Raw genomic sequence first — 26,643 nt, 5'->3', positions numbered from 1 at the left:
TTGCTCTCGGGCTTCCAGTTGGATTTGACCAATGAAATGTGCTGTGAAGAGCCTGGGAGAAAAGTGAGATCAGAGAATTTACTGCCTCCCCCCTCCTTCTTGACTTCTTTCCTGCTGGGGCATTTGGTGTTGGTTATGTCCACCTACTTAAGGCTGTAGCTCCTGTCACATGGCTCACTCTACTTACACTCTCTGTGTCCCCATGACCACTCTCTTCCCTCATATTTTAGGCCTCAGGATGGTAACTGCTCCTCCACTGTTGTAACCCTGGGATACTGCAGTACTGCCTGTTTTCTCTCACTGTGCCCATGCCATTTCAAATAGTCTCCTTATTAAACTCTCTTCGAATTACCCAGTTTGAAACCACCATCTATTTTGTGCTAGAACCCTGACTGATGCCCACCTTCATGTGGTCCAGATGGAATTGACTCTACTGTCAGCTTCAAGGATGGCAAATGACTCAGTTGGACAGAGTGTTGTACCTCCTGGCTTTGATGACATGATCAAGTATGTGACCCAGTCAGAATCAAGTGTGGAAACTGTTAAGATGAAAGAATCTCTATAACTAGGTTTGCTAAGAAGACAGAATGTAAGAGTTAATTATCAGCAGCTACCTTGCAGCAGTACCCGAGGAAGTGCCAACAAAGAGAAAAGCAGAGCCAGGAGAGGGAGAGACTGAGTCCTGATGACTGTGTTTGAGCCCACGGCTAAGTTGGATTGAAGCCTCCACAGTTGAGATAGGTGAACTGATCAATTCTATCTGACCAGTGGAAAATTGATTGGCTGGTCAATTCGAAAATGCTTAATCCATTTTGAGTTGGATTTTCTGTCATCCAGAGTAAATAGACATTTGGAAGAAAACTAATAGACATTTGGAGGAAAATCCCTGTCCCTTGGGGCAGGAGGGCAATAATGCTAGGTAGCTATGTGGAGCTGAGAGTCTACCGTGGTGCTGTGGTCTCATCACGAGGCAGAGAGGCACCAGGGTAGGAGGGAGGAGCAGCTGCAGACAGAGGCAGGGTGGGCATCAGCTGAGCCAGGGAGCAGGGCAACTCTAGAGGCAGCAGAAGCAGAAACAGCCTGTGGCAGCAGTAGAGGAGCCAGAATCTGCGGTGGTGCTGTCCATTAGTGCTTTTGGCTGCAAGTAAAACAGAAGTTCAACAGAAAGAGGCTTAACCAATAAGGGGCTATTTGTATAACAAAAAGTCAGGAGGTAGACAGTTCTAAGATTAGTCAATCAATGGCACAATAACATCACCAAAGACACATGGCTTCCATATTCCCACCCCACCATGTACAGAGTGGGTTTGCATCCTCAGACTTGTCTCCCATGGCTGCAAATGGCTATCATACCTCCAGGAATCACATACTTAAGCAATCCCTTTTCAAGTCAGGAAGGGCAGACTCTCCTTTTTATCAGGAAGAAGCCTCATAGCAGACTTCCTCCTATGTCTCATTGGCCTAATGGCATGACATGCCCATTGCTGAAAACAATCCCTGGTTAAGGAAGAAGACAATTCCATGACTGACTTAGGCCAGGAGTAGGCAAAGTATGGCCCCTGGGCTAAATGTGACCTGCTGCCTGTTTTTTAAATAATGTTTTATTGGAACACAACCATATCCAATCATTTACATATTTTCTACAGCTGCTTTTACAGTACAACAGCAGAGTTGAGTAGTTGTGCTAGAGACTGTCTGGATCACAAAGCTGAAAATATTTACAGAATATTTTAATAATATCATGAAATTTATAGAAAAAGTTTGCCAACCCCTGGCTTAGACTAATCAATAGCCACCCCAAGGTCACCTTCTCTAAACACATGGTAGACTGAACCCTATCCAACAAAAGGGGGGTCCTGCCAGCAAGGATGAAGGGGAGAGGAGATAGCTATTACTAGACAGGCAAGCCCACCCTGAAGGGGGCTGGCAGTGGTGGGATGGGATCAGCCATGGGCCCGCTGCTGCTACCCTGGAGGAGAAGCCCAGGTGGGCTCTCGTTGGAGGGGGGCTAGCACAGCTTCAAAGCAGGGGTCAGTGCTAACACCACTCCCTGTCTGTTCACGGAGCTGCCAGGAGGAAGTGGAAGAGTTAGTTGTGGCCCAGAAATGTCTCTGGAGCATCAAAGGAAGGGAATGAAACAGTAGTTTCACCCTCTAGGTTATGTACAAAGGGGAGGACCATTCACCAGGAGGTTGATGGTGTTAGAGTTCAGGAAGAACCAAACTGAGAGGGACTTGAGGCAAATATCTCTTTGACTGTAATTCAATCCCTTAGTTTCTTTTTCCCAATGACTGGTGAATTTATATTTAATTTAATTTATTTTGTTAATGTTCAAAAAATCTTCAGTACTTAAAATTTCTTTCCACGTCATCATTCCATCTGCAAAATACCTTAGCTATAAAAGGACTTACTAATAAAGTACTCAGTATAAACAGAAGGGAAGTTGATGCCTTTTAGACACACAAAAAACAAAAAGGTAATCTATGTCCTGAGCAACATAATAAACCACATGGTGCACTATTTCATGTAATCAAGCAGACATTCAACGTTTGCTGAGTACTATACATTAGACACTATGATGGTCACTGGGGAATCAAAGAAGAAAGACACAGTCTCTGCCCTCAGGAAGTTCATAGCCTAGTTTGGGAGAAAGAAACACCAACCCCACTCACTCTGAGTTCCCCCCCACCTACCCATCCTGTCTTTATCCAGAAGGTTCTGGGTTCCTGACCTGCCTCCTGGGTTTAGCTGATTCCAGAGAAAGACCAAGAATGGTCCAGACCAGGAGCAATCCCTGGCAGTGGGGAGGAAATCTTTAAGGCTGAGTCTGAGAGGACCAGTTCCTGTCCAGCCTCGGTCTGTCTTCCTTCAGCCAAGTGAGGATTTTATTCTTAGAGCAGCAAGTCCACCAGGGCAGAGGCAGACAACAAAAACCTGCCTTGACGTTCTTTTTGCCCTCTGATTTCACAGGCAAAAGAAAAGAAGAAAAGAGCCGGTGGTTAAAAACAACTCCAAAGAGCAAAAAAACCCGGGAACTAAAGCAGCTCACAGTGAATTTAAATGTACAAAGTTTCTCATGGAGTCTCACATTTCTTTGAGGATTTTTTTTCCTCTCTCTTTACACGTTGGAAAGTTTTTTATTCAAAAGCAGTAAAGTGATTTTTGTTCAACAGTTTTTCGAGTATCATAAAGGGATCTTTAAAAGGAATGTTCAGCAGATTTTCCCAGTCAATGAAGTTTGTTTATTTGATCACTATTTCACATTTATTTAAATGATTCTGATGTTTATTTCATGTTAAAGAGCAAATCTTCTAAGTCCTGAGACATGGAGAGAATACAATGAAGACTCCATGGCCACTGTAAGATTATTTCTGCATTTCATACCATGCAAACCACCAGTGGAAACTATAAAATATCTATGCAGACAAAAATCTCTTCCTATGTTTTTGATATTAGTCTATTGATTAGCAATATTTATTAAGATTTTACAGCGAGTTGAGCCCTGGATTGGGTCCTAGGCATGGTGCCAGGTCTACTTCATGATTTATCCCCTCTGCCCTGGCACCATGATCTTCTCCTTGGAGGTGTTAAATGAATGTCTGTTGTTAAATAAAATGGATATAGCTTCTGTATACTGTCCCTTGCTGTTGCTGGACAGCACAAAAGAGAAAAACTAAGGACATTTACCTAGGAGCTGGATGGACAGACTGCTGAGCACATGGCAGGATATGTAATAGCCACCTGGAACCAGATGGCTTGTTTGCCTGGAACCGGATGGCTTGTTCCTGCAGCACCCACCTGCGGATGAGTGAGCCTGGAACAGAGGAGAATGGGCCTCAACAAGGAACGTGTCTGAGGCAGAATATACCTTGGGTAAGATGGTCCTTAAGCATAGAATGTCCCTGTGTTATATTCTGTTTCTTCTCACTAAGGGGACTTAGTGACATGGTTTCATTTCGATACTCCTTCCTAAATCAAACTTTTCCTTGTGTCCTTTACCTGACAAATGTGTTCATGGCTGATATCAACTCTCAAGGTTCAAACAAGAATCAAATTTTAGGCAAAAGGAGTGCAGCTATAAAAGGTGGGATTTTAAGATGAGGTCTCTAATACCCTTGCCTAGAGGGGAGTTTGTGACTTCACGGTGGCATTGGGAAGGCATTCTCCTCCCAGTGGACAGCATGTTGGAGGCATGGAAATAGGAACAAGCAAAATGTAACTGTTTTGTACCCTGGGCTGACGACTGCAGCTTGGGGGAATCAAAAGACCAGAATGAGATTTCAGGACACTGCGAGAGGATACTGAAGTTTACACCACAGGGCTTTGATGTGAGAAGGGAGAGGAGCTGCTAAGAGGGCCTGGTGTCCCTTCAGTGGACACCAGCTCCCTACAGACATCGTTCAAACATTCTTTCATGCTTTTGTCTTGAGAGGCAAGAGCCCTGTGCCAGGGGTGCATGGTCTGGATTCTAGATCCCATTCCACCATCCGTTGGTGGAGCAAGTCTTTTGGCTTCACTGGACTATCTGGAAGAGACTGAGGTGTACTCACCAGAGGCCCCTTCTGGCTCTAAGATAAATTATTCTATAAGGACTATGGTGTGAGACAGAGAGTTCTAAAGGCCGTTTATAAGACAGTTTGGAATGATGGAAAAATGGAGAAAGGGAACTCAGGCAGATAGGTTTTATTGAGCATCAGCTATGTGCCAGACCTTGTGGTACCTACTGAAAATAGGTTATTTTTGATTTAGTAGGTAATAAACACAAAGACATAGATCCTTCCCTCAAGGATTTCTGGAAGGATGAAAGAATTCTTAACAGTATGGGCTCTGCCTACCTTCTTGGCCACACTTTGCAAAGGCTTACCCTCTTCCTTTCAGTTTGGGGAGTGTGATGGTTCGAGGGATTGCACGGGGGTCTCCGTTGCCCACCGAGGGCTCTGCTCTGTGGATGAGCCTGCCTGGGAAGGAGGTCCCGCTGGCAGAGAGGGAAGTGTGCAGGGGGAGCAAGAGCTGAGCCGACAGCTCTGTCCCGGCTCATGTTCAGCTCTCTGCTACCAGCTGTGGGACATTAAGCAAGTAAGTAGTCTCTCTGTTTATAGATGGCCTCAATATTCTTTCCTGTAAAATAGGAAAAATCATAGTCTGTCTACTCTCTGGGGTTAAAGTGAGGATTAGGTAAGATAATGCATATAAAGTAAATGCAGTGTCGGGGCTCAGAATATGATACCACAAAATATGGCCCCTTGGTGTAGTGAGTATTTTTGGCTGAAGAAAACTGAGAAAACCACAGAAGCAGGAAGGTCACTCTCTGAACTTCTGCCTTTCTCCCCTGAAGCAGGTCATGTAAGAATTCTCTGACCTATGTCCCCTCAAAGTAGGCCCTCATTCCAGAAGGGCCCTACCCTATACCCGGAGGCCAAGAAGAATCTGAACAGGCCATGCTAAATTCCCCCTACTTTATCAGATCATACCCTTTCGTCCTCCAATCATACTTCTGCATGATGTCCATAAAAATACACAGTTTTCCCTGGGGCTTTGGGTCTTCATTTCTGAAGCCTCTGGTGTCAAAATATTAAATAAATTTGTTATGCTTTTCTCTTGTTAATCCTTATTTTGTTATAGGGCTCTCAGACTTGAACCTAGCAATATGTAAGAAAAAGACATTACTTTTTCTCCCTTATAGCTGGTTAGCTGAGTACCTGGTATATAGCAAGTCCTCTGTGACTGTGGGCTGTTGTTATTGCTGTAAGTCAGATGTCAAAGACTTCAGTGGGGAAGTGACCAGGAGCATCAATAAAGAAGGCTACAGCTGGAGGAGAACCTAGCCTAAAAGAGAGATGATCGAGAGCAGTGTTTTTCAAACTGTTGATCACAACCAGTTAGTGATCAGGGAAAAAATACAGTGGCTCATGTCCAGATTATTACTACTATTTTTTTCCCGGAATGAAATAGAGTAGAATAAAAAAAATACCAGAGTGCTTTGCACAAAGTAAAGGTAATTTTTTTCTTTAACTTGTGTCCTAGTTATAAATACAAATGTATTTACATGTGAATGTAGTCCTAAGTCACATAAAAAATGATTTTTACCTGGGTCTTTGCCAAAAATGTGTGAGATTCCTGGGTTGGGGTGGGGGTGGGGTGTGTAGCACTGCAGGTGTGAGTTGAAGTGGGCAGCGCCAGCCCAGGTGTACCTACTGATAACAAAACCAATTAAAGTGATTATCCTCACTGTAATCACCTGGGGAGCGACAAAAATACACTGGTGTCTGCCTGCCACCACTGGAGATTCTGACTAATTGGGTTGTGGTGTGGCCTCACATCAGGATTTTCTAAACTTTCCACCGTGATTCTAATGTGCAGCCAAAATTAAGAGCACTGGATTAAAGCACGGGGGCCCTGTACACTAAAATCCGCCCTATGTCAACACTCTAGAGTCTTATCTACCTACCTACCTCCCGTCTGATTCAGTTTAGTAGCACAAACATCATTCTGAATTTCCAGGTCTTACATGCTTCTTATAGACAAATATTAAATAGCACATCCATCACTTGGTCCATTTAATGGCTAGATGGGTTGACCTTAACTCACAAATGTTTTCAGGAGGTGTATTTTTGCTGAAATACTCGTCACTCTCCCAAGTCAGTCTTAGGTGTTAGCATGTAAATAGGGAGATTTTGCAGGTGGGTTTTTTTTTTTTTTTTTTATGGATCTTTCAAATCACTTTTTGCAAATGGTGGCTAATTCATACTAATGAAATAAGGATCTGAGGTAGATTGGGCCTTGCAGATAAAATAGAGTACAAAAATCATTGCAGAGGAAGAATTGGCAAATTTGTTGGAGGCCTGCCCCTGTCATTCCTAATTCAATATTAACAAGTAACATTTACTTTAAAAATACAGTAACACGGAAATGAATGACAAAATTAACTTTGAAAAATAGAAGAATGTCAGACAATAAATTTTTGAGCTCATTCTCATTTTTTAAAAAAATGATAAACCGCTAGCTATTCAAATAACTATAAAGAGAACAAAACACAAATATGCAAAATCAGAAATAATGTGGGGGAAATAACCGAATATCCTGTGGAAATTAAATATTTTCCTCTCCTCTATGAAAAATAACTTGAAATGCTGTATAAAAGGCATGACTTCTGGGCAAATATAAATGACCAAAAATGATCCCAGGAGAGAGAGAGAAATTTCAACAGATCAATTATCATGGAAAACATTGATAAAGTTAAATATTTCTCATAAAACCACCAGGCCTAAAAATCTTAATAGTTTAAGTCAATTAAATCTTCAAACACCAGGTAACCCCCATGCTGTTTAAACTATTCAAGAATATAGGGGAGAGAAGCAAATCCTCCAAATTATTTTGTAAAAATAGAATAGCATTTATGACAAAACCTGTCAAAAATATCACAAAAGAGAACTACAGACCATATATTAATAAAGGCTTCCTAGATGAAATGTTTATAAAACAGAATCCTTCAGAACTTTAAAAGAATAGGCTTCATTCCAGCAAGGCCAATGTAATTCAACATTAGGAAATCTAGTAACATAACTCCCCATATTTCTCAAAGGAATAAAACCATGTAATCATCTCTGTTGGTGCTGAAACAGAATTTTATAAAATATCACATATAGTCATTATTTAAAAATCCGTTCTCAGTAAAGTAGACAAAGATATCTTCTTAATATGTTTGATATAAATAAAAAGCCTGTATCGTGCTTAATGGGATGATACAAGAAGAATCCTTATTAAATTCAGGAGTAAGACAAGGGCGCTGACTAACTACTCTTACTTAGCACTGTCCTATGTAAGTATTAATCAATGGAAAGGCAAGAGAAAGAAATAAGGAATAAAATAACAATTAGTTGTAGAAGATTTTATTTTATATTTAGAAATTCCATGACAATGAATTGATATGTCACTAGAGAAAAATTAGAAAATTTAGTAAAATGGGTACTACAAATGTAGTGAGAAAATTAATAGCTTTCTATGTAGAAACAGCTACCAGTTACAAATATAGTTTTAAAAATCCCATTTCCAATAACAATAAATAAACTATTCGGGAAATGATCTAACAAGGAATGTATAGCATTTCTGTCAACAGGCAAAACTCTACTGATGAACATAAGGGAGACAATCTAATGAAAAAAATATTGTCCCTTAAGCTTCAATTTTGTTTTTTTAAAAAATTTTATTCTTTAGTCTCAATTTTTAAAGTATAAATTTCTTTAAAAAATCTGTAAGTTTAATGTTATCCCAATAAAAGTAAAAACTTTTTAAAAGTTTAGTTTTATGTTAGGAAGGGAGAAAAGCAGTGATATGCCCTAAACAAGCTGGTTCTTAAGTTCCTATGAAAAAAAAATTCAGGAATTACCAGGTACCATAAGTAATATATAATTTCAAATTTAAAACACTTTGGTAATGACACATGAATAAACAGAGCAGTAGAACAGAATAAAGAATCTAGGAATAGGGCCAGAACCAGGTCAGTCACTTTACAAAGGTGCTGATGCCTCGGTATGCCAAGTCTAGCCCTTTGGTTATCTAATAGACGAGCAAGGCACTCTCATAGGTTCCAGAACTCCCTTGGTCTGGAGGCTGTTGTGGTAGGGCAGGGGACATTAGGAGAAAACATTGGCACCTGCCCACAGCACCACAGCCCACACCAACTCTCCTGATGGGTATTCTGCCTTCCTGCCCCATGAATATTTAGCTCTTTAGCATCTACAATGTTTAGAACTCCTTCCTCGGGCCCATGGAGGCTGATGCCAACCTACCACCATTTTGTAATTTCAAAATTTAGCATATAATAAAGGAATCAATCCAAGGTGGGGAAACATTGGGACAAGTAGTAAACCAACTTGAAAAAAAATTTTGGGGGGATTCCTATCTCTTTTCTTACAGCAGAATAAATTCCAATTGGGTCATAAATTTGAATATAAAAAATAAAACTATATGTGTAATAGAAGGAGACATGAGAGAAATACATTGCTAATTTCATTATAGGGAAAGGGATACTAAGTTTGGGTGAAAACAAAAACCTAAAAAAGCCCCCAAACATTATCATGTTATATATATGTTTTTGTTTTTGTTTTTTCTACATGGCACAGAGGTCATAAACAAAATACAAGCAGTAGTTTTCCCCAGAGCGTTTGCTACTGTAGTTGGCAGCATTGCCTGAGCTGGCCTAGTCCCTCAGTGATTTGGGCTCTGTGACTGCCTACTCAGCAGTGTGCCTCAGTCCCTGAGGAATCAATCACAAGAGTCTTCTAAATGCCTTAATGCCTTAATTGCTTGTTACCTTCATATATAAAGGTGGCCACTTGTGGTGTGAGGCTTAACAGGTGGTATCAAAACCTTGAAGGTCTTCAGTGCGGAAAGCTGTTTATATACTTTGAGTTGCATTAAAATCCTGATTTTATTACCTCTTCTTTCTATATCTGAAAACTCCTAAATGGCCATAATAAAGTTAATTTTTCATTGATCACTTCCTTCTATCTTCTCCCAGGAAACCAGTGGGAGTTTCTAGAGAGAGACACACAGTCCACTGGAGGCCTTTATTTCTAAAGGTAAACCTGGCCCTCATGTTTGTTCTTTCCAGTTAAAGCAAATGAAATGTCCAAAAAAATATTGCCAAACACTTGACAAAGAACATATAAAGAATTTCTGCAAACATTGATAGAAAAACAGACAAAAAATATAACCAATTCACATAAAAGGAAATATAAATGATTTCCATACATATGAAACTCAATCTCATACACTAAAGTGAAATGCAGATTAAAACTACAGTAAGTATTAGTTTTCACCTATCAAATTGTCAGAGACCAAAGTCTCTGAAAGTATCTGGGGTTGGAAAGAATGAAGAGATAAAAGTACTCATACAGAGCTGATAGGAGTATAAATTGGTATAACTTCAGTGGACAGCATTTTGACAATATTTTTCAAAATTAAAAATGCCCAAACCCTTTGATCCAGCAATTCTACTTTTAGAAATTAATCAGTAGATATATTTTACCTGCACATATAAAATTCATTGCTTTATGAAAATGGCAAGAGATTAGAAACAACTTAATAGTCTATCAATATGGGACTGTTTGTATAAATTACTATTATCTGTACAGTGGAATCACAGCATGGTTTTGTTTTTTTAAAAAGGAGTTGTAACTGCATGTAATAATATGGTGCTATCTTCAATGCATATTAAGTGAAAAAAGTAAGGTTCAGAACAGCATATGACAGGGTGCAACTTGTAGTGAAAATAACCACAAAAGCAATAATATGAAAATATGTGTTGATTGTCTCTGGAAGGATAAACAAGAAACTGATTGCTACGTTTGTCTGTGAGGAAGGGAACTAGTGTGTGTGGAGATCAGGAGTGGAAGGGAGACTATTTTTTACTATATGCCCCCTTAGATTGTGTGGATTTTTTTGTTATGCCTATCCCCCATTAAATATAAAAATTGTAAAATAAATGCAAGGAACGAACAAGGTAACATAGTGTGCTGCTTGTTGTATTACCGCAGTTCCCGTGAACTTGGAAGCACATGGTAGGACTGCAGGAAAGAAAGAGTCCATTGCAGCAGAAGAGCTTGCTGGATCCTGATGTGGCCTCTGGAAAGAAACCAGAGCTGAAATGGACTCTCTCCCAAACACTTTATAAAGGTGCTGATGCCTCTGTATGCCAAGTCTAGCCCTTTGGTTATCTAATAGATGAGCAAGGCACTCTCATAGGTTCCAGAACTCCCTTGATCTGGGGGCTGTTGTGGTAGGGGACATTAGGAGAAAGCACTGGCACCTGCTCACAGCACCACAGCCCACACCAACTCTTCTGATGGGTATTCTGCCCTCCTGCCCCATGAATATTTAGCTCTTTTGCATCTACAATGTTTAGAACTCCTTCCTCGGGCCCATAGAGGCTGATGCCAATCTACCAACCTATCCTGCAAAATCAATGCCACTGGGTATAAGGGGTGGCAGTGGAAGCCAGAGGAAGCTCCACTAGCCTCCCGCCTTGATGATCATGATCACATGGCCCAAAGTGCTTGTCTTCATGCAGGGCACTACCACTGTCTAAAGACAGACAATGCACTGCTTAGGCCCCACAGGCAGCACCTCCTCACTGTACAGATGAGGAGAATGAGAAAGTTGTCTGAGGTCTCGCTGAGAGATCAGGTTGAGTTATGGCTACCTTGCTGGCCTCTGACACTACACAGCTCACCGCTTCATGTGATCACTAATGAAATAAACACATCTCTTACTCTCTGCGAACTGTTTTTATGGTTTGTGAATTTTTAGGCTATAGAAAGGCCACACAGCCACCAGAGTTTCTGTACCAATTAAAATGGAAACAAGGCACCTGCAGCTAAGCTGGCCTGTTCCCACAACATTCTAGAAGGGAAGGAACACTGCTCTGGGAGTCCAGACCCCAGAGGCCTGACTAGCTCACTGATTGACTGTGGAATCTGCACAAATAACTTTTCTGGACCTCAGTATCCTCAGGATTTAAGAAAAAGAGTGGGTGTATGTATTGAATCAAATGTTGTCAACTGAAGACCACAGATGTGTTTTATTTGACCTGCTTTAAATTCATTTCAATTAGTAGTCAAAATTGGGATACTTCACATACAAATATGCATTCTCAGCTTCCTTTGAAGAATCCCACGATCTGACATCAAGGGTTGACCTGACTGTTGCTACATTCAGCTGCTGCTGTGGAGGCTGCTGCCTTCTGTCAGAGCCTGGCCCCGCTGCCACAGGCTGCCCTGCCCCCTCCACCACCATTTTGGGATCACTATCTTGAGTACCTACCCGATCTGCTGACCTTGCAGGCATTTAGTTGTAGCCCTTAGTCATTCTCTAGGGTTTCTTTCACTTTCACCATTTAATGGTTTTAAAATTTGGCTCAGCTGTCAGTCTAGAAAATATATTCTTTTCCCGTATTACTTAAAAGCTGGGCATTTTAGCTAATGTGGGTGTAGCAAGCTCTGGCCAATGCTTTTCTTTCTTTTTCCATTTGCTTGCAGCAGACTATCCTTGGTTACCATGGTGATTACCATCCCTTAATGATACGCTGCTACCTCACGGGGAATGTAATTTTCTTTAAACGCAGTAGAAAGCAGTGGGAAACAGTAGTAGGTATAAAAGCTTTCTCTCCCCCTCTGTCCCTCAGGTGCTCCTCAGATGCCACAAAGGACAAGATCAGGCTGCAGATCAATCTTTCCAGACAAGCCAAACTGAGAGCTGCCGTCAGGATTTAAATACATTCCCCGAGTCCCAGTATGCATGTGGGAACCCTGAGAAAGACTATTTTCAATCTCTGAAATGTGTTCTGCATTGCGTCTCATGGGAATTAATTAAAATAATCAGTTTCACAGTCAAGGCTTTCGACTCTTAACTTCCCACAGAAAATGAACATCCCCTGTGCAGAGGCCCAATTCACACATACTCAAAGCAAGTGACACCTCTAACTGTACGCTTTCCATCCTGATAGGGTCCCATGGTCTGCATCTGGCTATTTCTGACTAAATTAAGGGCAGTGGGAGGCAATCATTGGCCCATGGCACTGCCCAGAACTTCCAGGCCTCTCTTCTGGGCGCCTGAAGTTCTGATCGTGCACAGGGAGACAGGAGAATGTGTGTTCTCTCTAGTCCCCCAAACCCTCCAGCATCAAGGGGCTCACTCCTTGGAACCTGGAGAGGCAGATTGGATCTGCTCAGTGCCATGCAGCTCACCAGGACTTTGAAGTCCCTGATTCCTAGGGTCCAGTTTTAAATCGTGGCCAAATAGAAAGCCAGGTGAATGGAAGCCAGTAATATTTATGAAATGAGTCACCTCTACAGGACTTTCCCCTTTCCTTCTCTCTTTCCTGCCCCTTCAAATTCCCATAGAGTTAAAATTTTATCAAAATAACTAACTGAATAGATATGTAATAGAGCAAGTAGGATCTAAGTGATAGGTATACAGAAATGTCCATTGTAAAATTATTCCAATTTTTCTATACATCTGAAATTTTCATAAATGTTGGAAAATTGACTGAAGAAGAGTTCACAAAGGTGGCCCACAGGCCGTGTAAAACCCACAGATATGATTTACTTGGCCATTTAGGGATTTTTTTAAATTGAATCATTTGCAAACATTTAAAAATCAGGAGACTTCTGGGTTGGCCGGATATCCAGTTAGCTCACTTGGTTAGAGTGTGGTGTTATAACACCAAGGTCAAGGGTTCCAATCCCCCTACTGGCCAACTGCCGCCCCCCCCCAAAATCAGATTTTACATAAAAATTTGAGCTTCAAGTCCTCTAGACAAATCAGAAGATATGATAACATTGGACCCCATATTCTTGCACAAAAACAGTTGAGCTGGGTGGTGGCTGTCCCCTTTCAATGAGGCATGTCCTCTCCACTTGGACACAGACCCCACAAGATATACATTCCTCATTTATCTTACATGAATGGGCCAGCTTCTCAGTTGATGACATTGATTCCGAACAACTTCACAAGGGGAAAAAAAGTCATAAAACGGCAGTTGAACTCTGTGTGAATGTCTGCGTGCACACACGCAGCTGTGCAGGAACATGTGGCCCTGCACCTCTGTCTTTGTTTCGTGTGGTCAGGGGACAAGGCCTCCTTTTCCTTCCTTCTGCTCCCAGCTGCCTGAGATGCTGCTCAGTGCCACATATGAGGCTGAGTGACCAGAGCAGCTCATAAATGACTCTGAGTGTGACTGCATTTGAAAGGAAGTCTTGGGACTAGGTGGGCCAGGCTGCGATTTCTACAGAATGCTTGCCTTCTGATTAAAACGCCTCAGTTAGTTCACTAAATAGAGCGAGTCTCCTATCAAATTGTCACCAGCATCATTTATTATAAAGCTTCGTTGTTAGGTGCCAGGCAAAGAGGGCCATGCAGAACTCAGGTGTCCTAGAGCCTAAATTTGATCTGTGCATATCATGATGGGAAAATTCTACCTCTTTTGTTTTGCTTCCTGGCATAAAGGAGGGTTGCGGGTTAAGATACTTTCTCAGAGCGAAATGGATCCTTGTCACAGGGTTTAGTGTTTCCAAAAATTGATTTTTTCCTCTGTGTATCCCTTTACCTTGCAGGGATCCACACTCAAAAGGATGCCTTCACTGGGACGTGCTGCGCCTATGAGGTCTGCTCTGGGTTGGGAGGTCCTGGGGTAGGCGCCACGTCTATTAAACCTGCTCTCTTAATAGTCAGTGCACTGTGAGTGCTGGAAGGAGTTTCCTGCATGTTCAGTGGTGATCATGGGGAGGGTAAACTCAGGTACCTTGGCCCTTCGGGTTCCTCCTCTGGTGTTTTCTATCCGGCTTAGAATAGTCCATCTCCTTCCTTGCCAGCTGGTCCTTATGTGGTCTGACCTCTGCTTACTTTCCAGCCTCAGTTTGTCCCACTTTTCCCTCACCTCACCACACCCTGGCCACATGGGCTTCCTTCTATTTCCTAAACACCCCAAGCTCGTCCCTACCCGGGATGGCTGCCCTTGCTCTTCCCCCTGCCTGGACCACTCTTCCCCCAGCTCTTGGCCTGGCTGGCTCCTTCTCACTCGGGTCACACGCCAGCTCCTCAGGGACCTTTCCTGACCACCGTCCTCCTCCCCTCACGCCCACCTTCTGTTCTGTCCTTTTTCATTGCAGTTATTATCTAAAATTATTTTCACTTACTTGGTCAGTGTCTGCCTCTTCCACTTCAATACACACTCCACAACAGCAAGGACTTTGTCTCTTGTTCACCATAGAATCCCCTGTACCTGGAACAAGTGTTTTAATCAATGAATGCCCACACCCTGGAAGGCGAGGGAATTCTAACACTTGTGAGGTTGCTGGCATTCAGGTGATCCTGTGAAAAAGTCACATCTATACACATTTAATGTTCCTCTAATTTGGGTCTGTCTTTAAGAATGGCCTTTGGCTGTTATATCTGGATGCCAATATTAAAATAAAACTGGGGGAGAGGAAGGCTGAGATTTTATGGTTCAATTAATTTTCTTAAATGTTACAGTCTTATAAAATGGCTTTGACTGGTGACACAAAAGGCAAGGTCGCCACCTAGTGTTTAGATGTGTGGGTGGTGACACCAGCAATACCTTCTTAAAAAATTTTGTGTCGATAGCATGCCAAACGTTCAGGGCCTGCTATAACACAGACCGAAATTTAACAAGGGAGCATAATTCCCCACAAACAAAGTATTCCTCAAGAGGCTCAAAACGGATTCTTTCCATTCTCATGGGCTTCTGCCAAAAGTTGAGATAATGTCTTTGTTAGCTACTAAAGAAATCTGAAGCAACCAAGAGCAGTCTAGCTCAGTTTCACAAGGTAGCACATTCCCCAGACTGTGTTTTCTTGAATTCCACATGCCCTTCCCTGTCAAGGTGCACTGCTTATAAAATAAGTGAAATCAGTGTTGAAGAGAACAGCAACCTACCATCTCAATTGCTTTTCACTCTGACTACATAGGGATTTATCCTAATGGCTCAGGAACACATGAACCATTCATACTCCTACGTGGTTGCAATCAAGCACAAGACTCACCTGCGCTGGAAAATCTTGGTAGCTTAGGCTGGGTATTTTCCATTCCTGAGCCATGCTAAAGACTGGAAAGACCAAAGGAAGCTGTGAAAATGGCTGGTTGAGGATGGCATCAGGGGAAACCATTTAATGGAGTCTTGGTTATTGGTTCCTAAGATATTGCTTTGGGAAACTAGATTATTAGAAATAATGGAAAATGGGTGGTGAGGTGAGCTGGGGGATGGGAATAACCATGGCAACCAAACTATCCATTTTCTTATTATTTTACTTTCCTTGAGACTAAAAATAGATCAAGTTTAGGTCACTGCTAGCAAGTCCAGCAGTGGTTTACATCTCCTGTAACAGCTTTTGCTGGCTCTTTTGTGGACATGTGAAGAAATACTCTCTTACCTTTTTTTTTTTTTTTTTTTGTCTTTTTCGTGACTGGTACTCAGCCAGTGGGTGCACCGGCCATTCCTATACAGGATCCGAACCCACGGCGGGAGCGTCGCTGCGCTCCCAGCGCCGCACTCTCCCAAGTGCGCCACGGGCTCGGCCCTTACCTTTGAAAAATGTCATATAACTCTTGTCCTAAGCACCTAGTCTGTTTTATTTCAATGCATATGGTGTTCTATTTTTACTTTAAAATATATATTTTAAGATGAAATAAGAAATAGATGTGGAATTATAAAGCCAGAATTAGAATCCTTTTTGGAAACCACCTACTCAATACAGGAATCTTTTTTTGTCATCCAGAGAGATACGTTCTATTTAAATCTCTTTAGTGACAAGGAGCTCACTACTTCATGATATAGTAATACCATTATTAAATTGTTGGAAAGTTCTTCCTCATTTTTATTTATTCATGCAACTGATATTTATTGAGCACCTATTCTATACCAGGCATCATGCTGGGCACTTTGGATCTAGTGGCTAACAAAATGAACTCAGTCCTTGAATGTACAGAAGTTATGGTCTGCCCCTGTAACTTTCTGGTGAATATATGCAATTGAAAACAATATAGAACAGGACCACTGTCTTTTTCCTATATGTGAGTCCTCTGAAGTTTGTAGAGAACCTGCAGATTTCCCTTTACCAACACAGGTTGTGGGGTCATGAGGATTTCTCGGCTGCAAGCAGTTGAACTGATAAACAGAAGCCCTAGCTCATGTAAGCAAAAAATGAATCTATTTGAGGGAAATGGGGTAGTTCAGAAAATTGAAGGGAGAGTGAAGAAAAAGCCTGGAGAGAACGGAACAGCCTGGCCACCCCTTTGATTACTCAGCAACCACAGACTTCTTTTTTCCATAGAAAAAACAACTTCAGGCTTCTACCTAACACAATGCAACTTCCTGCATACAAATGAAAATGTTCTAACCTCCCCCTAAAAGGAGAGAACACAAAGTCCCAAGAATCATTGTATCTATCTCTGGGAGACAGTCACACGGTCCATCTTTGAGACATCTTAGTTAATTCATCAGAATTCAAAGTCTCAAATTCCAAGTCTCATCAAAACATTCTACTACTAAAAGACTACATTGTTTTATGTAAAATAATAAAGGATAGGAAAAGAACTATGAAATTGATTCCTTTCGGGGGTAGACAGACTACAACCCCAGGGTCAAATCCAAGTTGAAAACTAAAGTTTCACTGGCACGCCGCCATATCTATTAATTTACCTATCATCTTTGGTTGCTTTGGGGCTACAATGGTAGAGTTGAGCAGTCGCAACACAGACCATATGGTCCACAAAGCCTAAAACATTTATCTGGCCCTTTACAGAAAAAGTTTTACCCTTGCTTTACACACACACGTGCACGCACGCACACACTATAACTGGCCTATTCTGAGTTTTCTATGCTCTCGGCCAGAACCTCAGCTGATAAAGGTTCTTTACCTGGTGAGGTAACCCAAACATTTAGTCCTGAATGGATGTCAGAATGAATTTAGAAGTCTCTGAATCCTCTGTGGTTCTGTCTTCTTTTTGGTTGCCAGAGTTTTCCATTAACTTTATTGGTCATAGAAATACTAAGATACATTCCAGAAAATCCCCGGAGTTTGAGACATGATCCTCCCTACCTTCATTTTGTAGTAACAACAGAATTTGCTCTTGGTAATCAGGATCAATCATCCCAGCTAGTAGAATAATCTTCTTTCCCTGTGGGTTCAGGGGCATAGGGACCCCCAAAATGACCACATGGCAGCCTAATTTTTCAATTCAATGGAGCCATTGTTGTGTACCTGAAAAGAAGAATTCTTCCCTGGAATAAGAGCTTCAAGCCAGCACAGATCGCAATTGCAGGGACAGTGGGTAAAAATTCTGCAAGAAGCTTACAAGGTGTGTTAGTGAGAGAAGACACTCTCACATCCATCCTTGATTCCTGGACACATGTATTCTGGCTGCGGATGAGAGAGCACCAAATATTGGTCACTTATTCTAAACATGTGCTGTACCCTGTAAGACAGAAGAATCCCATGCTTTTGGGATATTCTCTTTTAACTAGCACTGTAATCTAGTTTTCAATGGGCCATTCCATCATTTTTTTAGGTCAGCTGCCCTGGTGATGGGGAACGTGGTTAAACGGACAGGCATCTGGTATATAGTGTCTTCCATACAACCTGGTTCAAAAGGCATGAGTGCCAGTGACAGACCAGGCATTCCTCCAAATCAGGGGGCGTGTACTTTGTCCCAGGCCAATGACAGAGGCTAGCTCAACCAGACATCCCTGGGGTACTCTCAGTCTCCAGCCCTGTCTGGATGTTCTTTGTGCCTCTTGCTTTCCTGTTTTTCTGGAAATGGTCTTCTCATGGATACTCCTCTCTTGAACATCTCATCACTGCTGTCAAAGACTTCTAAGCCCAGAAAGAGCTCCTCTGCTGACACCTGGGAGGCTTCCAAGCCACAGAGAGATTTCTTCTTGCTGAACAGCATGGGCAATGGCTTTCTAGACCCCTCCAGACTTTGTGACAGGTGCATCCTAATTGGCCTAATTCTCCATGGTCACTGAGCCAGAGTAGGAATTGTGGGCTTAGAAAACGAGTCGCTTCTTTCCTTTGGGCATAGCGATTGTGTCAGAAGGAGGCTGGCCTAGCATGCCTAGACCCCAGGCCATGTTTCAGGTCAGCTATGCCCAGCTGTGTGGCCATTGCTCACTCCTTTCTTTAGGATTTAATATGCAATGTTGTTGGTGTAAATTAAATCAAACCTTATTTTGGTTATTTCTGCTAAAGTCATACTTGGTGAAAGTAATTCCAATATGTGACTATAAAAGTAACACCAGCATTTCATGGGCCTCAAACAATCATTACATGGGATCCTGAAAAGGAACAAACAAGCAAGATTCTCAATAAGACCAAATAATAAGGATTATTGATTTGTAAATCTATATGTATGTAAGTATGCAAGTACTTTTTAACTTAATACAAGCAATAACCTTTGTTTGTTGTAAATTTTGAGTAAGTTTTCCCAGTGTGTAGTCAGCCTTTGAATTTTTATATAAAGGAGTTAAAAAATTTTATTTGAGGCTTGTTTGTCATTTAATCGGAAAAAAACTTTGTAAATATCCAAATAATGTTTTATTTCTTCTGATTCTTTGAGCCATTGTGCTATAGAATCGGGGCAGGGCTGGCAGGAAGCCAGAAGCCAGTTCCAGTTGAGTTCCTAACCCTACCTAATGTGCTGTGTGTGACACTGGGCTTCAGCTCTCTGGGCCTCAGTTTCTTTATCTATAAATGGAAGTGAGTAGGTGAGATGATCTCTAGGTCTTTTTTCATTTATTTATTTATTTTTCATCACAACACTTCCATTATTATTATTATTATTGTTTTTTACATTCTAAGTTGTTATGGAGCAGTTGGGGGGAGGGGGAGAAGGAGGAGGGGAGGGGAACAGGGTGGGAGGAGGAGAAAAGTGGGAAGTGGTTGAGGCCTGTGGCACCCTCCTCATTCCAACAGGGGAGCCCAGGGGGCTTCTGGCTGTGGGTCAGTCTTGGCTGGGCTGGATGCAGACTTTGGCAGGGCATGGCTGAGGCCCTTGGCCTCCCTCACCCTGGGAGCCTGGGGCACTTCCAGTGGTGGCTTGGTGGTTATCACTGGGCTGGGTGCAACATCAGGGGGCACGGTTGAGGCCCTCAGCCCCACACTGCCCTGGCCTGGGAGCCCGGGGTGCTTCTGGTGGCGGCTCTGTGGTCATTGCTGGGCTGGATGTGAAGGTTAGGGGGTGTGGCTGAGGCCCTCAGCCCTCCCCCAACCCTGGCTTGGAAGCCTAGGGGGCTTCCTGTCCTTCTAGGTTTTATAAGTGTTCTTTGGTGGTGTTAGACCTTTACTGGTTAATATCAGAAATCTGTCTCTGATCTGTGGTTTTTTTTTTTTTTTTCTTTCATTTCTGTGTTGGGTTATTTGCTATTCCCACCACTTAAACTCTGCACTGACTAATTTGTTGTCCTTTGCTTACTTCTAAAATGGGGGAACTTCCTGTGGGAATCAGCACTTGAGCCCTGTGGTTGAGCTAAATTGCTGCTTTGCTGCTGATTCCCTGGGGAAGGTTTTTTGTGCAGCTCAGGTTTTAACTGTTGACCTTGTATGTACTTCCAGGTCTTGCATGGTCTGGTACACCTGGGTTATGTGGAAACTAGGACTGAGTCTTTTCAGCAAATTGCACCCCCTGCAGTTCTGTATTCCTGACCAGTCTCCACTGAGTGTTCCTGTGCTGACTGGAGGGCAGATCAGCTGTCCTTGCTGTGCCCCAGTGTTCCCCCGTTGGGCCTGATTTTCCTACCCCCTGCAGTCCAAGCACTTCCCATGGGACGGGCCATGTGCTGGTCCCTTACGATGACTCACCAGCTTCTGAGTGGCTCCTTTTTTCAGTTGCCTGTAGCCCCTTGCTCCTATGTGGGTCCATGGGAACCCTGTTAGTAGTCGTGCTGGCCTGGGGGACACCAAGGCCCTCTTCTCCCCTGCAGCCTCCAAGCAACTTCATAGGAAGGGCACAGCAGCAGTTTTCGCCACCTCTTGCTCCATGTGCTCACCACGGCCAGCCTTGAAGTGGTCGAGGCTTGAAACGGTCAGAGTGGTCCTTTCTTTCTCTCGTAGTAGCTTCTCCTGCTTTCATGAGCTCCGTAGGTCTCTCCTCTTCTTCCCCTGAGCTCTAGCAGCCCCAGCGCGGCAGTCATTGCTTTTTAATAGTTGTAAACTGGTTGACCGTGGGAGAGAGTGATGCTGGGGACCATCTATTCTGCCGTCTTGATTGGAAGTCCCTCTTTTTTCATTTTAAAACTATGATATGAAATGACAAGGGATATGATTTTATGTAATGTGACTAATAAAAAGATAAGGCTGAATTAACTAAAGGGTACCATAACTTTTGCGCTTAAAGTCAAACTCTTCTGACCCTAAATGTTTGTGATAAAGTAACTGTCAATTCATACGAAATAAATACGGTATAGCTGATCTGAGTACATTTTGTTTTTGTTCTCTAGAAAACTAGCAACAGGTTTTTCCAATATTTACTAGTAGCAGAGAAATTCAATCTAGGCACCATAAGCCAGAAGCTAGTGGCTGGTTACTGTAAAATCCATGCAGTCTACTCAGATTACTCCGATGGGCATAACAGTGGGTTTGGTTTGATTATCTATCTTGTCATGGCTAGGTCAGGATTTGCCTCTTTGAATAATAAACAGTGATTTCTTGTACTCAATATAGTCTAACTTGAAACATGAGTAAGAAAATGGAGCTAGGGAAAAGTAAAGAGAGGAAAAAAAGAAAAGAAAAGAAAAGAAAAAGGTATTTAATGAAGGGTGTTAGTTTTGTGTGTGTATTGGGATTTGGCCCAATGCTGCCTCTTAGGAGCTCAGACACTTGGAAATGCTTCCAGACCTGGGTCGGGAAGCAGAGATTGGCCTGAGAAAAGTGCAGTTCACTCCTTTCTTGCCTTGAGCCACTTGTTCATGTTCAGTACATGTGTAACTGTGGCATTTCAGTTCAAATTTATTCCCTGTTTAAATTGCTCTTTCTTTCAGTCTATTTCCATAACTAACCTTTCATTCTGTTTTTTCCTATCTGCCCTTTGAGATAATGCCTCTGCCATAGAAGTCACCAGTTGTATGCCCAAGGTTTTTTTTCAAGATTGTTGGGGTTAGCTTGGCCCTCACAAACCCAGCTAGGCCGGCTGAGCCTGCAGACATCTCTACTGAGCCTGCGTGAATGTCTTATCTTTGACATCAGAGAGTGGAGGGTCCTACATCCAGATGCTATTAAGGCTGCCATCTTCTGAACATGAAGAAGGCCTGCACCAGCACAGACCACTGAAAGACTCTTTCAAACCCTTTAGCCAGTCACAATCCCCCAAGCCTCCCATCACCCCTAACTACTTTCCCCTAAAAGTACCGTCCTTCTCACCGTAGATAAGACTGATCATAGATGCAAATCTCACACCTTCTCACAATGGCTGCCTTGTGATCATCCCTTTTTCTATTGCAAAGACATCTGCTTTGGTGATTGGCTTTGGGCAAATGGACCCTGCTTGGTTGGGTAATACATGGAGCCAGGGAAAGCAGATACAGAGTAAAGCAAGAGGCACAGAGTAACTTGACTGGATTCTGGTCATGGGTTTAGTTGTTTGTGAAGGACAGTGTCCGAAAGACTCCCTCACAGAGGACCAGGGCCTGGCCAAGGGCCTGAGTGGGGACTGGATTTTGAGCCCCTGCACATGGGTTGAGAATCCAAAGATGAGAGGCAGGACTCATACTTCCAGAGCATGAACCAGTGCAGCCGGAGAGACCCCACGCTTGAAATTTAATGCTCTGAGATTACCATCTGGAAATTTTTGTAATTCTATCTTGAATTTGCATTTTATAAGTGAAGGTAGATGGGACAATGGAGCATGAACCAGGGACCTGGAGCCACTGTTTTTGAGCCCTCTTGCTTCCCACAGCCTCGTGACTCCCAGGAGCAGGTTCTCAGCAGCAGGCGACCACTGGCCCCTCTGCCTGGGGCTGCGGCCTGGGCGTGTTCACCGCTCCCGTGTCACACACCCCTGTGGGGCTGGGTCTCACTTGTCCTACAGGTGTTCACATGCCCAAGGGAATGCAACCCCGAGTAGCAAATAAAAAACAGCCTGGCAAGTCAAGAGAAAGACTGCGGGAGAAGGAAAAAAGGTTTATCTTCTGCTTTTTATACAAGAAGACCCACATTTTAATTTTGTCCCAGGCCACACAAGTTATGTAGCTAGCACTGGTGACGGGATGGGTGGGGGGAGCTAGGATGGCAGGAGGACTCAGGGAGAACCCTGACTCCATGGCGTGACCGTGGAGGCCAGCGCTGGGGACGTGAAAGGCAGGAGGTTGAGTTCAGGTGAACGTGTGGTGGGACATTCTGGATCCTTGCTTATGCGGTGGTTGGTGTCTCAGTCTTGTTTTATGTGTGGGCAAGGGTCCATCTGACTCGAATAGTCAAAAGGGAGGCCAGAAAGTGCTGACTATGTGCAAAGCCCCAGCTAGGCCTTGAGAGGGGAAATAAAGGTGATTATACATTCTCTTGATCCCAAAGGAGTTTGCAGAGGACCGAATTTTTCTTTTAGCCTTCCTATATGATGGAATGAATTACCATGATGAAATCCAGTTGTCTATGACGCACTTAATGTGAATGTAATTTTTGAAAGAAAATGACTATTATATTCCATATATTCCATAGCACTCTCTTGTGTGTGTGTTTTAATCTGCAGGGGTGGGGGAAAAAAACCTAATATTTTCTCACTTAGGTTTGGCAGCTTTATTCATATGTAGGGTGGACTGGCTATTGCTCCTGATAATGAAACTGGGAAACCAGAAAGTAAATTCTGTCCATTCGGGATCTCACTCAGAGCCTCTAAGTTGTGCAGCGTCGGGCAAGAGGCGCAGACAGTGCTCTACATCTCTGCTTATTTTTAACAAAATGGAAGTTAATTAAACATAATTTGGGCTCTTAATGTATTCTACTGAAACACATTATAATTTCAGAGTTGCTACTGCTAACTACAGGTCAGTGGTAGGAAAGTTTTAAACCATATTTTGTAGCAAACTTGACGTAGAATGGCAAGGGATCAGGGAGAGGATGTTTGGAAGTGGATAACATCTGGTTCATCTGGCACTTCGAATTTTTATTTATTTAACAAGCACTCATAGAGTGCTTACCATGTGTCAGGCACTGTTTCAAGTGCTTTACAAATACTAATTAATTTAGCACTTATAACAATCAGAGCTGACTTATCCAGTAGGCACAGTGCCTAGGGTCTTGTTTTAATTTTATCTTTCAAAATCAGAAAAAAAAATTGAATATAATAATAAACATATATATAATGAATCCAGCTTGTGTTATATTTGTCTTTATACCATTGCTGTTGTAAAATGTAATTTTTAATATTATTTTGTGGAGGAAGGGACCCACGAAGGCAAACGTACCCAGGGCCCACAAAAGTCTTCATATGGTTCTGATGACAACTCTACTATGATCTTAGTTTTATGGATGAGGAAACTGAAGCACGCTTAAGTGACTTGCCAAATGCTACACAGCTAGAAAGTGACAGAGCTGAGACTCAAATCCAGTTAGTCTGTTTCCAGTGTTCCATGGAACATTATGCTCAACTATGTAGATACGCTCTTCAGTGGAGTATTTCACATGAATTTTCCAGATAGCTAAACAATTAGCTCTCTACAAAACCAAACCTTTTTGTTTTAATAATTTTGGAAGAAGTTCTTCCATTCATTTGTTATTTACTTCTTTGCCTTATTAATTACATTATCCTGAACATAATCTGGTCTTTTTCATGATGATGATGTCTTTGTCCATTGCTAGCCTTTACTGAGTATTTTTTATGTACCTGGCACCATTCTAAGATTTATATGTATGAGTATTAACTCGTTAAATTCTCACAACCCAATGAGGCTGATTTTGTAGATAAGGAAACCGAAGTTAAGTGAGGTTGAGCTACTTATTCAAGTTCACCCAGCCAATTGGTAGCAATTTAACCCAGACATCCCGGCCCCAAAGCTAACGCTCTTAACCTGTCAAGAGTAGCAGCTTTGTATTGTACAGAATAGAGTTATGCTCTCAGGAGCTTTACTCCTACCCTTTGTATCTTCAGATCAATCTGTTCTTTTAAAGCTTATGTTGACTTTTCGTGACATCTGTCATCTCTCTCCCTCTCAGATAGTTGGCTGATAATTTTAGCCATGTTTATTTCCAGTACTCACATTTATTTACTCGATAAACTTATTGAATGCCTGCTGGGTACCAGGTGTTGTGCCTCTCAGCTGCTTCCAAACTACTTTAATGAAAGAATCAGAAAGCCCATTTTCCTAGTGTTGTGTGTGTCCAGACTCGTCAGCACATGTTCCGTGAAGAGTTGGCTCCTGTAATCAGCTTTTGTGATCCTTATTGCCTGGCCTTCTCAGGGTGATTTGAATGCTTTGAGGGCTCTTGTTGGTTAATGTTCATTTAGCTTTGGGTTTTCAGCTAAGATTTCAATAGTGAGCACTAGTATGTGGCATGGCAGATATTATTTTATGTAGGGGGAAAATACTTGGCATAATGATGTAGTTGAGCATGTGGCATGACAGGATCCGCTTGCCTGGTGCACTGCAGTGTCTTCATGGCCTCTACTCAGTGGTGTTACCAATGATTTCAGTGGAAAATAAGACTGCCTTGGGCTATTCTGGGTTCTTCTTCCCTTAAGGCTCAATCTTAAATACTAAGCCTGAAATTGGGAGGCACTTCATCTCATATATTCCTACTTATATATCTGCCCTCTCAGTGTTTTCACGTAGGAATAAATGCTGTTTATTGTCGTAATGCCTGCTTATAGCAAAATGTCCCATTAATAATGTTGTGGCCTTCGTGACTATTTTAGAGTTTTATAATCCATCTGGACATAACTCTAGGATTTGAAGACCACTCCCTACCATCAACTGGATTCCTTTCTGTGAACCTTGTTCACAGCCCTCACAAAACATGTTACCATGTCCTAGACTTTATTGTTTATGACTGGTCCAGAATACTGTGCTGATTGGGAATGAGTTTACAAGCCTACAGAGGATTGATGGTTTCTGGGCTCTACTGCTCAGTTGTCATGGAAATATCTGCAGACCTTTGTAGGCTTTGGAATATTAACTGATATTTTGGATAAGAGGAAAACAGATAAGGGATGAGTAAATTTCTAGAAACATCTGCATCTGTTTTTTAAAAAACCAAATTACTCTAGACTACTGCCTAAGTCACAGTTTACAAACAGGCGGTCCACAGGTTGGATTTGGGCCACAGACGGTTTTTTTGGCCTGCATCTTAAACTACAAAACTGTTAAATCAATTGATTTCATTTAAAAATCAGGAAATTTTACTGTAAGTATTCCAGATTTATATTCTTTTGAAAACTGGGTGATCCAAGAGCATCAGACCCACGTTCCTGCATAGCAGCGGTTGGCTGGAGCTGGGTAGCACTGGCACCGTGGACAGGCCTTGCTTGCCCTGCCCCTGTTGCCACAAACCATCTGCAGTCCCATCTCCTTACTTATTTTGCCTGCCTGTCCCCTGGAGGCATTGAATTTTGTATCCCGTAATATTAGTCTATGAAGGATACAAGCTCAAAAGTTCAGGACCACAGTACCTCTGCTGAGTTTTCTGCTTAGTTAATATAATCTTAAAAACTAATACTGAAAAGTAATACACACTCATAAAAAATTAAAACACTGCAGAAATGTGTACAGTAGGAAGTACGAGTCTGGTGACCTCGTTGATCCAACAATTCTCTTTCCTCACTCCCCAGAAATAATACTGTTAATGGTATCTTTTGTATTTTTTTTCTGTGAATATGATTCTTTATCCAATTGGGGTTACCTACTTTTTGTAAGGCTGTATGTGTGTACAAATATTGGGTCCACATGCACAAAGAGCGATGTAGTATATTAAAGTAATTATCTGTATAATTAACAAACTCTTGCTGAAATGTCTGAATATTAGAGAAAAATGTTTTTTAATTTTAATGTCTAATTGCCTTCATTAATCATCCTTTCATATCCTTTCTTCATGGAACGAATCTATGTATTTAGTAGATACTTATTGAGTTCCTATTATG

The sequence above is a fragment of the Cynocephalus volans genome, chromosome 2, assembly GCF_027409185.1.
Source record: "Cynocephalus volans isolate mCynVol1 chromosome 2, mCynVol1.pri, whole genome shotgun sequence".
Lineage (NCBI taxonomy): Eukaryota > Metazoa > Chordata > Mammalia > Dermoptera > Cynocephalidae > Cynocephalus > Cynocephalus volans.
The sequence above is the reverse complement of the archived record's forward strand: the minus strand, read 5'-3'. Positions refer to the sequence as shown.